Here is a 12,201-nt window from a genome sequence, read left to right on the forward strand (position 1 = left end):
TATCTATCTATCTATCTATCTATCTATCTATCTATCTATCTATCTATCTATTTATATTTTACATATATATTTAAAGGAATATGTGTCAGTGCACCACTAAGATGCTTGTTCATACATGTATGGCATATAAATTAATGTGTTTTATTATGACATTATATATATATATATATTTATTTATGCTTGGATCATATTTATTCCTCTAACCTGCCTTATCTTTCTGTCTCCTCTCACTGCTACTTTTTCACTCCCTATATAGTTCTCCTTGTACTTTCATGTCATATATAAACATATATATAATATTAAACATAGACTGAATTTGTGAGAGAAGACCTGCAAGTATTTTGTCTTTCTTGTTCACAGCCATTATTCTCCTTGTTCCTTTCTATCTTCAAACTTCTTTCTACCACTACATAGTCTTTCTTCTACTTTTATATCACACACACACACACACACACACACACACACACACATGCCCACACTCATATAAAATATGGAAAACCTATTATCTTTCTCATTCTGGCTTTTTTCACTTAACATTGATGATCTATATTCTGGCAAATGACAATTTTATTCTTACTTATGGATGAATAAAACTCCAATGTGTATATACCACATTTTCCAGTCTATTATATTATTGAACATATGGGCTGATTCTATACACATGTATAAGCAAGTGTCTTAGTGGTATACTGACATGGATTCCTTCAAATATATATCCAGGAGTGTTATGATTGGACAATAAAGTATTTCTATTTTTAGTTTTTTGATCTATCTGTATATTGATTTCCACTGTGACTATATCATATAGGATCTATTTTGAATAGCCATGATTGACTATTCACACTCTGATAAATATGCAAAGGCTAAATGAAGTAGGGTTATGTCCTGTAATCTGAGATTTTGGGGAGGTTGAAGAATGAGGATTATGGCTTTGAGAAGGCCAGCTTGTCTTAACAAAAAGCAAAAAATTAAGAAACAGAATGCTAGGCTTCGGGCAGGTTGCATGCTGAAAATGACTGCAGTCCATAACTCTGGCAGTCCTGAAAGTTATCATTCTCCAACAGGGCCCTCCTATGCCAGCCTTGAGATGTGCTTCTTGTTAAGAGACAGGTTCAAATTCCAGATGTGGTGGCAGCTGTGCCTGTTGCTGGCAGAGGTCTAACAGACACTGGGTTTGCTTATTGCAGATAAATAAATCCAGGAGATGAAGTCAAACCTGAACAATACTGACTTCTAGATATCAGCTGAAGAAGAGAACCATCTGTGACACAATGTGATGGCTAACAGACACACACATTCAGCCACTGCTGTCTGAAAGCTGCCGGCAGGCATTGATTTATCTTGGTGCCACCTCCTGTTATGTTGGAGACAATACAGACATGGTTATTTTGAGAATTTCATTTGACCTGCTTTTGCCAAGGCTTGCGAGAGTGATCTCAAGGTTTGCTTACCTTGCTAAGGAACACTCTAGATTCCACTGTAGATTTCACATATTTTCAGCCTGCTCAGATGATCATGGTTGGGAAACACTACTGCCTTTGGATTCAAGATCCCTATATGGATCTTTAGAACTTGAAGAGTTGGTGATGAACTGCATATCCTGGAAGTGAAGGGCACCACTTACACGCAGGCCTGATTCTAGTAGCTCATAGAGTTAAGCCAGCAGAAGGTGGAGCAGCTGGACAAGATGATGACTGAAAAAGCAGGATTTAAGAGAGATTTCATCATCATAGGACAAACCTTTTCGCGAAAATTGAACATTGATGTGCTTTCTCTGCTGGCGAGCTTATGGACATCAGTACATAAAATTTGCACTGACATAAAGCTCCTGGTGAAACTGAAGGAGATGAAGGTGCCCTTTAAAAAACAGCTGATTTGGACTGACATCATTGTGCACTCTGCTTACATTAACCAAGCCTGCCCTGCCAGGTGCCCTAGGACCCTTTCAGCTGTTGTGAGATGCATGCTATCCCTGAAATCCATTGTGAGGTGTTCCACACACCTTCACCAATCCAAATAATCCAGGAATATCCAGCCTGATACCCCAGGAACATCCAGGAATATCAAGACCTCCATTGCCAGGTCACCAGGCTGCCACTGGTCACCAAACCTGATATTACAGGAACAACCAGGCCTGCTACTCTAGGGACATCAAGATTAGACATACCTTCCTGATACCTGTTCTAACAGGAACATTCAGGGATAACCAGATATCTAAAGGAAGCATAAGAACACAATTAACAAGATCCAGGGCAGTATGACACCTTCAGAGCACAGCTATCTTACAACAAGTCCGGGATACCTTAAAAAAAACTGAAGCATAAGAAAATGACCTTAAATTCAATCTTGTAAATATTCTAGAGGCCTTTAAAGAGGAAATACAAGAATATATAATCAAACAGGTAGAGGCCTTTAAAGAGAAAACAAACAAATCCCTTTAAGAAATACAGGAAAATACAATTAAACAGGTGAAGGAGATGAAGAATATTGTTCAAGACATGAAAATGGAAGTAGAAACAATTAAAAAAAAAAACACAAACAGGGAATTCTGGAGACAGAAAGCCTAGGAAAGAGAACAGGAACAAGCATCACCAACAGATTATACAGATGGAAGAAAGAATCTCAGGTGCAGAAGACACAATAGAAATTGATACATCATTCAAAGAAAATGCTAAACCTAAAAATGTCCTGACAGAAAACATCTAGGAAATCTGAGATACTATTAAAAGTTCTAAGAATAATAGGAATACAAGAAGATAAAGAGATCCAGCTCTAAGGACAAGAAAATATTTTCAACAACATCATAGAAGAAAATCTCCCCTGCCTGAAGACAGAAATGCCTATAAACATTCAAGAAGCTTACAGAACACCACTGTGATTGGACCAGGAAAAAAAAAGCCTGTGCCACATAGTAATCAAAACACTGAATGTACAAAGAAAGAATAAATTAAAAGCTGCAAGGGAAAAAAGATCAAGTCACGTATAAAGGCAGACCTATCAGAATTACACATGACTTCTCAAAAGAGACTTTAAAAGCAAGAAGAGCCTAAACACATGTCTTATAAATACTAAGAGACCACAGATGTCAGCTATCACTACTATACACAGGAAAACATTTACTCACCATAGACGAGTAAATATTACAAAACAAAATCAAATTTAAAAAATTTTTTATCCACAAGGTCAGCCCTACAGAAGATAGTAGAAGTAAAATTCCAACCCAATGAGGCTAACTACACCCAAGAAAACAGAGAAAATAAATAATTCTGTACCTGTAAAAACAAATGAAGGGAAGGGCACACTAACACCACCAATAACAAATTAACAGGAATTAACAAGCATTGGTCATTAATATCTCACAGTACCAATGTACTGACTTCGCCAATAAAAAAGAAAAATAAGCCAACAGAATAAATGAGAAAACAGGATTCATTGTTTTGCTGTCTAAAAGAAAAATACCTCAGCAACAAAGATAGACACTACCTCAGAAAAAGATGTTAGAAAACAGACCCAAGAATCAAGCTGGAGTAGCCATTCTAATATCTAGCAAAATAGGCTTTCAACCAAAATTAATCAAACAGGGAAGGACACTTTATACTCATCAGCAAAAAATCCACCAAGATGATGTCTCAATTCTGAACATATATACCCAGACTCAAAGGCAACCACATCCATAAAATAAAGATTTACTAAGCTTAAATTGCACATTGAACCCCAAACATTAATAGTGGCAGACTTCAGCATCCCACTGTCACCACTGGACAGGTCATCATGACAGAAACGAAACAGAGAAGTAATGAAACTAACCAACATTATGAATCAAATGGACTTAATGGATATCTACTGAACATTTTACCCAAACAGAAAAGATTATACCTTCTTCTCAACATCTCATGGAATGTTCTCCAAAACTGACCATATGGTTGGCCACAAAGCATGCCTCAAAAGATACAGTAAAAGTGAAATGACTCTGTCCATCTTATCAGATCACTGTGGATTAAAGCTGAACTTTAACAACAATAGAAACAACAGAATGCCTACAAACTCATGAAAATTGAAAAACTCTCTACTCTATGATCACTAGGTCAGGAAAGATAAAAAGAAAGAAATTAAAGACTCTCTAGACTTCAATGAAAATGAGGGCACAACATACCCAAACTTATGGGACTCAATGAAAGCAGTTTGAAGAGGAAAGTTCATAGTACTAAGTGTCTTCATAAAGAAACTGTAGAGATCTCATATTAGCAGCTCAAAAGCACACATGAGTTTTCTAGAACAAAAAGAAGCAAAAGCACCCAAGAGTAGTAGATGGCAGGAAATAATCAAACTTAGGGTTGAAACCAATAAAACAGAAACAAAGAGAACAATACAAAGAATCAACAAAACTGAAAGCTGGTTCTTTAAGAAAATTAACAAAATAGACAAACCGTTAGCCAAACTAACTAAAAGGTAGAGAGACAGTATCCACTTTAACAAACTCAGAAATGAAATGGGAACATAACAACAGACATTGAGGAAATCCCAAAAAAAAATCATTAGGTCCTACTTTAAAAGCCTGTGCTCCAAAAAAATTGGAAAAATCTAAATGAAATGGATGAATTTCTAGACAGATGACAACAAAGTTAAGTCAAAATCAGGTAAACTACTTAAATAATCTTATAACCCCTAAGAAAATAGAAGCAGTCATTAAAAGTGACTCCCAAGCCCTCCCCCCAAATCAAGACCAGATGATTTCAGCACAGAATTCTACCAGACTTTGAAAAAAGAGCTAATGCCAATACTCCTTAAACTATTCCACAAAATAGAAACAGAAAGAACATTGTCAAACTCATTCTATGAGGACACAGTCACCCTGATACCTAAAACACACAAAGTCTCAAAAGAGAAAAAGAATTTTAGAAAAAAATCTCCCTCATGAACATTGATGCAAAAATACTTAATAAAAAACTCACACATCGAATCCAAGGACACATTTAAAATATCTTCCACAGTGATCAAATGGGCTTCATCCCAGGGATGAAGGTATATAAAAATTCATCAAGTAATCAACCATATAAACAAACTGAAGGAAAAGAAAACCCCACATGATCATCTCATTAGATGCTGAAAAAGCCTTTGACAAAATCCAATATCCCTTCATATTAAAAGTGTTGGAAATCGGGGATACAAGGCACATACCTAAACACAATAAAAGCTATATACAGCAAGCCAATAGCCAACAACAAAGTAAATGGATAAAAATTGAAGCAATTCCACTAAAATCAGGAAAAAGACAATGCTGCCCACTCTTTCCATTTCTATTCAACATAATACTTAAATTTCTAGCTAGAGCAATAAGATAACTAAAAGAGATCAAGGGAATACTAACTGGAAAAGAAGAAGTCAAAGTATCGTTATTTGCAAATGATATGATAGTATATGTTAGTGACCTCAAAAATTCTACCTGGGAACTTCTACAGCTGATAAATGCCTTCAACAAAATGGCTGGATACAAAATTAACTAAAAAAAGCCAGTAGCCCTCATTTATACAAGCAATAAATGGGCTGACAAAAAAATTAGGGAAACAACACTCTTCACAATAGGCAAAATTAATATAAAATATTTTGGTGTAACTCTAACCAAGCAAGTCTAAGACCTGGATGAGAAGAACTTCAAGTCTCTGAAGATATCAGAGGATGGATGGAACAATCTCCCATGTTCATGGATCAGTAGGATTAACATAGTAAAAATATTACCAAAAGCAATCTACAGATTCAATGCAGTTCTTTCAAAGACCCAGTATAAGTACACCTATCCTGTACAATAAAAGATCTTCTGTAGGTATCATGATTCCAAGGTGTCCTACTAAGCAATAAAATAATAAAAAGTAGTAAAAACTACATGAAATTGGCATGAAAACAGACAAGTAAATCAATGGATTAAAACCAAAGACCCCAAACTGGGAAAAAGCCTTGAACAGCCTTAAACATATTGGCATAGGAGACAACTTCCTGAACAGAACACCAACAGCACAGGCTCTAAGAGCAACAATCAATAAATGGTACCTCATGAAACTGATAAGCTTCTGTAAAGCAAAGGACACTGTCATCAGAACAAAACTATTGCCTACAGATTGGGAAAAGACCTTCACCAACCCTATATCTGACAGAGGGCTAATATCCAGAATATATAAAGAACTCAAGAAGTTAAACAGGAACAAATCAATTAATCCAATCAAAAAATGGGGTACAGAGCTAAACAGAGAATTCTTAGCAGAGGAATATCGAATGGCAGAGAAATACTTGAAGAAGTGTTTAAAGTCCTTAGTCATCAGGGAAATGAAAATCAACCCTGAGATTTCACCTTACACCCATCAGAATGGCTAAGATCAAAAACTCAAGTGAGAACACATGCTGGAGAGGATGTGGAGAAAGGGAAACCCTTCTCCATTGCTGGTGGGAAAGTAAACTTGTACAACCACTTTGGAAATCAATCTGGCGCTTTCTCAGACAATTAGTAATAGTGTTACCACAAGATCTACTTATACCACTCCTAGGCATACATCCAAAATATGCTCAAGTATACAACAAGGACATTTGCTTAACCATGTTCATATCAGCTCTACTCATAATAGCCAGAAGTTGGAAACAATCTAGATATCCCTCTCAAGGGAGGAATGAATATAAAAACTGTGGTACATTTATACAACAGAATACTACAGAGCAATTAAAAACAAGGAAATCATGAAATTTGCAGGCAAATGGTTGTAACTAGAAAAGATCATCCTCAGTGAGGTGTCCCAGAAGCAGAAAGACACACAGGGGTCTTTTCTCAGACTGATACTCCAACCAAGGACCATTCATGGAGATAACCTAGAACCCATGCACAGATGTAGTCCATGGCAGTTCAGTGTCCAAGTGGGTTCCATAGTAATGGGAACAGGGACTGTCTCTGACATGAAATGATTGGCCTGCTCTTTGATCACCTCCCCCTAAGGGAAGCCTTACCAGGCCACAGAGGAAGACAAATCAGCCACTCCTGGTGAGAACTGATAGACTAGGATCAAAAGGAAGGCAAGGAAGACCTCCTCTATCAGTGGACTTGGGGAGGGGCATGGGTGGAAAAGGGAGAGGAAGGGTGAGCTTGGGAGGGGAGGAGGGAGGAAGCTACAAGGGGGATACAAAGTGAATAAACTGCAATTAATAAAAATTAAAATTAAAATTAAAAAAAACCAAAGACCCATAAATAAACCCACACACCTATGGCCATTTGATTTTTGACAAAGATACCAAAATATACAATGAGAAAACAAAACAGCATCTTCTTTTTTTTAAACTTCATTTTTATCTGTTTTTTTATTTTTATTAGTTACATTTTATTAACTCTGTATCCCGCTCCCCCATTCCCTCCCAAACCATCCCTCCCTCCCTCATCTCCTCCCTGCCCCTTTCCAAGTCCACTGATAAGAGAGGACCTCCTCCCCTTTCATCTGACCCTGTTTTATCAGGTATCTTCAGGACTGGCTGCAAAGTCCTTCTCTGTGGCCTAGCAGGACTGCTCTTCCCTTGGGGGGTGGGGAGGTCAAAGAGCTTGCCATTGAGTTCCTGTCAGAAATAGTCCCTGTTCCACTTACTATGGGAAACCAATTGGTTACTGAGCTACCATGGGCTTCATTCGAGCAGAGGTTCTAGGTTATATCCATATATGGTCCTTGGTGGATTGTCAGTCTCAGAAGAGACCCCTGTGCCCAGATATATTTGGTCCTTGTGAAGCTCCTATCCTTTCCACATCATACAAGCTCTCTCTTCTTTCATATGGTTTTCTGCACTCTGCCGAAGGTTTGGTTATGACTCTTAGTATCTGCTTTGATACACTGCTAGATCGAGTCTTTCAGGGGCCCTCTGCAGTAGGCTTCTGTCTCAAAACAGCATCTTCAACAAATGGTACTTGTTTAACTGGATATCTCCATGTAGAAAAATTCAAATAGATCCCATATTTATTACCCTGCACAAAATTCAAGTCCAAGTGGATCAAAGATCTCAACATAAAACCAGATATACTAAATCTAATAGAAGAGAGCATGGGGAATAGCATTGAACTCATTGGTATAGGAGACAATTTCCTGAACAGAACATCAACAGCTCAGGTACTAAGATCAACAATTAATAAATGAGATCTCATGAAACTGAAAAACTTCTACGAGGCAGAGGACACTATCAATGGGAAGAAAAATCACAGCCCACAGACTGGGAGAAAATCTTCACTAACCCTACATCCAACAGAGGGCTATTATCCAAAATATATACAAACTCAAAAAAATTAAACATCAACAAACTAAATAACTCAATTAAAAATGAGGTACTGATCTAAACAGAGAATTCTCAACAAAGGAATCTTGAGTGACCGAGAAGCACTTAAAGAAATGTTCAACAACCTTAGTCATCAAGGAAATGCAAATCAAAATGACTCTGAGATTTCATCTTACACTGGTCAGAATGGCTATGACCAAAAACTCAAGTATCAGCACATGCTGACAAGGAGCAAGGAGTACACCCCCCAATTGCTGGTGGAAGTACAAACTTGTATAACCAGTGTGGAAATCAATCTGCAATTTTCTTAGAAAATTGGGAAAAGATATACCTCAAGACCAAGCTATACTACTTCTAGACAAATAGCCAAAAAATGTGCCACCCTACCATAAGGACACCTGCTCCACTGTGTTCATAGCAGCTTTATTCATAATTGCCAGAAACTGGAAACAACATAGATACCCCTCAACTGAAGAATGGATAAAGAAAATGTGGTACATTTACACAATGGAATACTACACCGCTGTTAAAAACAAATATATCATGCAATTTGCAGACCAATGAATGGGACTAGAAAAGATCACTCTAAATGAGGTAACCCAGACTCAGAAAGACACCCATGATATTCATTTACTTATAAGTGGATATTAGCTATAAAGTACAGGATAACTATGATACAATCCACAGACCCAAAGAAGTCAAGGATTGCCCAAGTGAATATGCTTGAATCTCACTCAGAACAGGAAATAAAATAGACATATAAAGTTGATGGATGGAGGGAGCTTGGTAAGAGAGGGTGTGTGTGGCAAGTACTGGTGGTGGGGTCAAGAGCTTGGGGAATGGGGAAAGAGGGATAAAGGGGAAGATTGGAAGCCAGGATGGAAATTGGGCAAGGGGTGATCTATGGGACAAGAGAGGCTCAAGGTGGTGACCCTAGGTGAATCCAAACAGCAGTGCTTAAGGAACTTGAACTCATCACCTCCTGTAGCCAGGTGGTACTCCCAGTGGAAGGAGGGGGACACCAACCCACCCATAAGACCTTCGCCCCGAATACTACCAGAAGTATAGTGTGATAAAGACGGAGCAGTGTTTCAGGGAATGACCAACCAATGACTAGCCCAACTTGAGATCCAGACCATGGGAGAGAACCAATCTGTATCACTATTAATGATTCTCTGGTATGCTTGCAGACAGGAGTCTAGTGTAACTGTCTTTTGAGAGGCTTCACCCAGCAGCTGATAGAAACAGATGCAGAGACCCACAGTCAAACAATAGGCCTAGCTGGAAGCTCCATCAAAGAATGGAAGGAAGGACAGAGGGAGGTGAAGGGGCCAAGGACACCAGAAAAAGACCTATAAAGTCAACTGACCTGGTCTCATGGGGAGTCACAGAGACTGAACCACAAAATCAAAGAGCATGCTTGGATTGGGCCTACCCTCTCTACACATATGTAGCAGATGTGCAGCATGGTCAGCATGTGTGTCCCCAACAATAGGAGTAGGGGCTGTCTCTGACTCTGTTCCCTATCACTGGCTTCATTTCCTCTAGCTGGGGTGCCTTGTGAAGCCCCAGCATGAAAGGATACACTTAGTCCTGCTGTGACTTGATATTTCAGAGTCGGTTGATAACCCTAGAGGACCTCGCCTTCTCTGAGATGGAGAGGGGAGAATGGGAGAAGGGGGTCATAGAGGATGGGACTGGGAGGAAAGGAAGGAGGAAGGCTAGGATCAGGCTGTAAATGATTGAATAAATAAATGGAAGGGGGCAAAAAAGAAAAAAAAATAGTTTCAACTGGACCTGTCACCTGATCGACCTTATCATGGACCCACTACAAACAGCTTCTGTGCAGTGGTTTGAGCACACACTGGGTGGATCTGTTTGGAGCATTTCTCACTGAAGATACTCTACTAAATACTCTACAGAACATTTCTGAAGGATTGGTGGTGGTGTACCTCAAAGTAATTGAAAGGTGCATTCAGCCAGAGTTACCTTTCATAGCCACAAAGAACATCATCATGATTAGGGATGAGAAAATTAGAGTACTTTCCCAGCAGGCAGCAGCCAAGGTTAAGTAGGAAGAAGCCTCATAAAGTGCATTCAGGCTAGTTCAACTCCATTCTCACAGTTGGAAGATTTGTTTGAGATCCTCTTCTTTCATTGGTGGATCACGGCAGCAGGGCCACAGATTTCTAAAAGAGAAGATGCAGCATGCTCTGCTAAAACTCTGTGAAAATGGAATGGAGGTTGAAAGCAGAGTTATGTCTGTTGAACAGAAGAGAATTAAGGAAAAATCATTGAGAGTTTGCTAATTATATTGATAAGAAATTTAAAAGAAAAGAAAGAGAGTAGAATTGTAGAGCAGATATTTTAAGACAAGGTATGGTATCATGTAGTTTAAGAAAGTGAGTTAAAGAAATCAAAGTGGTTTGCAGTACATTTATGTGATTAAGTTCTTGTAACTGGCAAACATAGGACTCTATCATTACAACAGTTCCCCTTTTATTTGACTAAAATAGCTTTCTTTTTTAAATAATGTAATATTTCATTTATTCTTTGGGAATATCACATGTTTCTTGATCGTAGTCACCCTATCTGCTTCCCACAAGTTCTCTCATATCTGCCCCTTCTTCATCCCCCTCCCTCCACTTTGTGCTGCTCTTTCTTTTATTTCAGAAGACACTATCTCACAGCTGATGTCCTCCTCCTATGGCCCTTACAATCTTTCAGCTCCATCTTCTCCAATGTCTCCCGAGCCTTAAGTGTAGAGCTTTGTTGTAGATGTATCTCCTGGGGCTGAATACCCTACAGTCAGTTGTTTTCTGCATTTGACCAATTGAGGAATTTTGTGATAATTCCACTCTACTGCAAGAAAGGACCTTCTTTGATAATGTGAGAGTGCCACTTTTCTGTGGATGTAAGGGCATGAATTTAGAATGTGTTTATGAGCTAGGGTGGTTTAGGAAAGTGGCAGCAATAGGTTCTTTGGTTTCCATGGAGCCCATCAGCTACAAGAATACAGTGTATACAAGTATACAGAGCCGATCATACATTCCTAATATTAAGTAGGTCTTAAGTTCAATTAGGTGGCTGTCGGTAACCTCCAGGGTAATGTGCCACTATTGTACCATTCAGAATCTCTTAACACTCTGGTCCTTGTTGTGGTTCAAAGGCTTACAGCTTGTTAGGACTCATTATTGCTTTTCTACCTTGACAGTGTGCATGGCTTCTTTGGATACTATGAGAGCTAGTCCTCAGGAAGGATGCTTTCAGGCCAAAGCCAGATCAATTCCTCGAAGTTCTGTGTCTGAACTGTGTGGTATTCTCCTTAAGGATTAGTTCTCCTATTACAGGAAGGAACTATGAAAGCTGTCAAGGGAGAAAAACTAGTAATAGTGTTAGCCAGCTGTAAAACCCAAGATCCACAACAATGACCAAAACATCAAGATACAAAATAGCAGCACTTACATATTAGGGATAACCAATAGGCACCTAGTTGGTGTTGAGGTAATGTTCAGTAACTCAATAGGAGGGAAATGCCTGCTGCTATAAACCTAAGCAGCTACCTGTGGTTGGTGAGGTTCATGAACCCTAAAGGAGAGTCTATGCTTGCCGTGTTCCAAACCAGTATAATTGCTCACTGTATTCGAAATAAATACCATTATACTCACAAGTAAGTAGAGCTCTCACCTATCAGAGAAACTTCTCTTTGTAGCCATTGGAGACCACCACAGAAATCCACAAATGGTGCAAAATGCAGAGAACAAAGACTGGCATAGCTAGCCCCAATTGATACATCTAAAATACAACCCTTACACCTAATGCTCAGAGAATATTTCAGAACGTGAGGTAGAAACATTTCAAGAACCACAGGACCAAGATATCTGACATGAGGTAGTATGTTCACTAGGAGAC

The 12,201-nt window shown here is 38.7% G+C and overlaps 1 pseudogene; it reads left to right on the top strand.

The window, feature by feature from the left end:
- Positions 1-1,012: 1,012 nt before the first annotated feature.
- On the top strand, positions 1,013-10,587 carry LOC129669311 (adenylosuccinate lyase-like; annotated as a pseudogene).
- The last annotated feature ends 1,614 nt before the right edge of the window (positions 10,588-12,201 follow it).

Source organism: Psammomys obesus, unplaced genomic scaffold, assembly GCF_907164565.1.
Source record: "Psammomys obesus unplaced genomic scaffold, mPsaObe1.curated_primary_1811, whole genome shotgun sequence".
In the NCBI taxonomy this organism is placed as follows: Eukaryota; Metazoa; Chordata; class Mammalia; order Rodentia; family Muridae; genus Psammomys; species Psammomys obesus.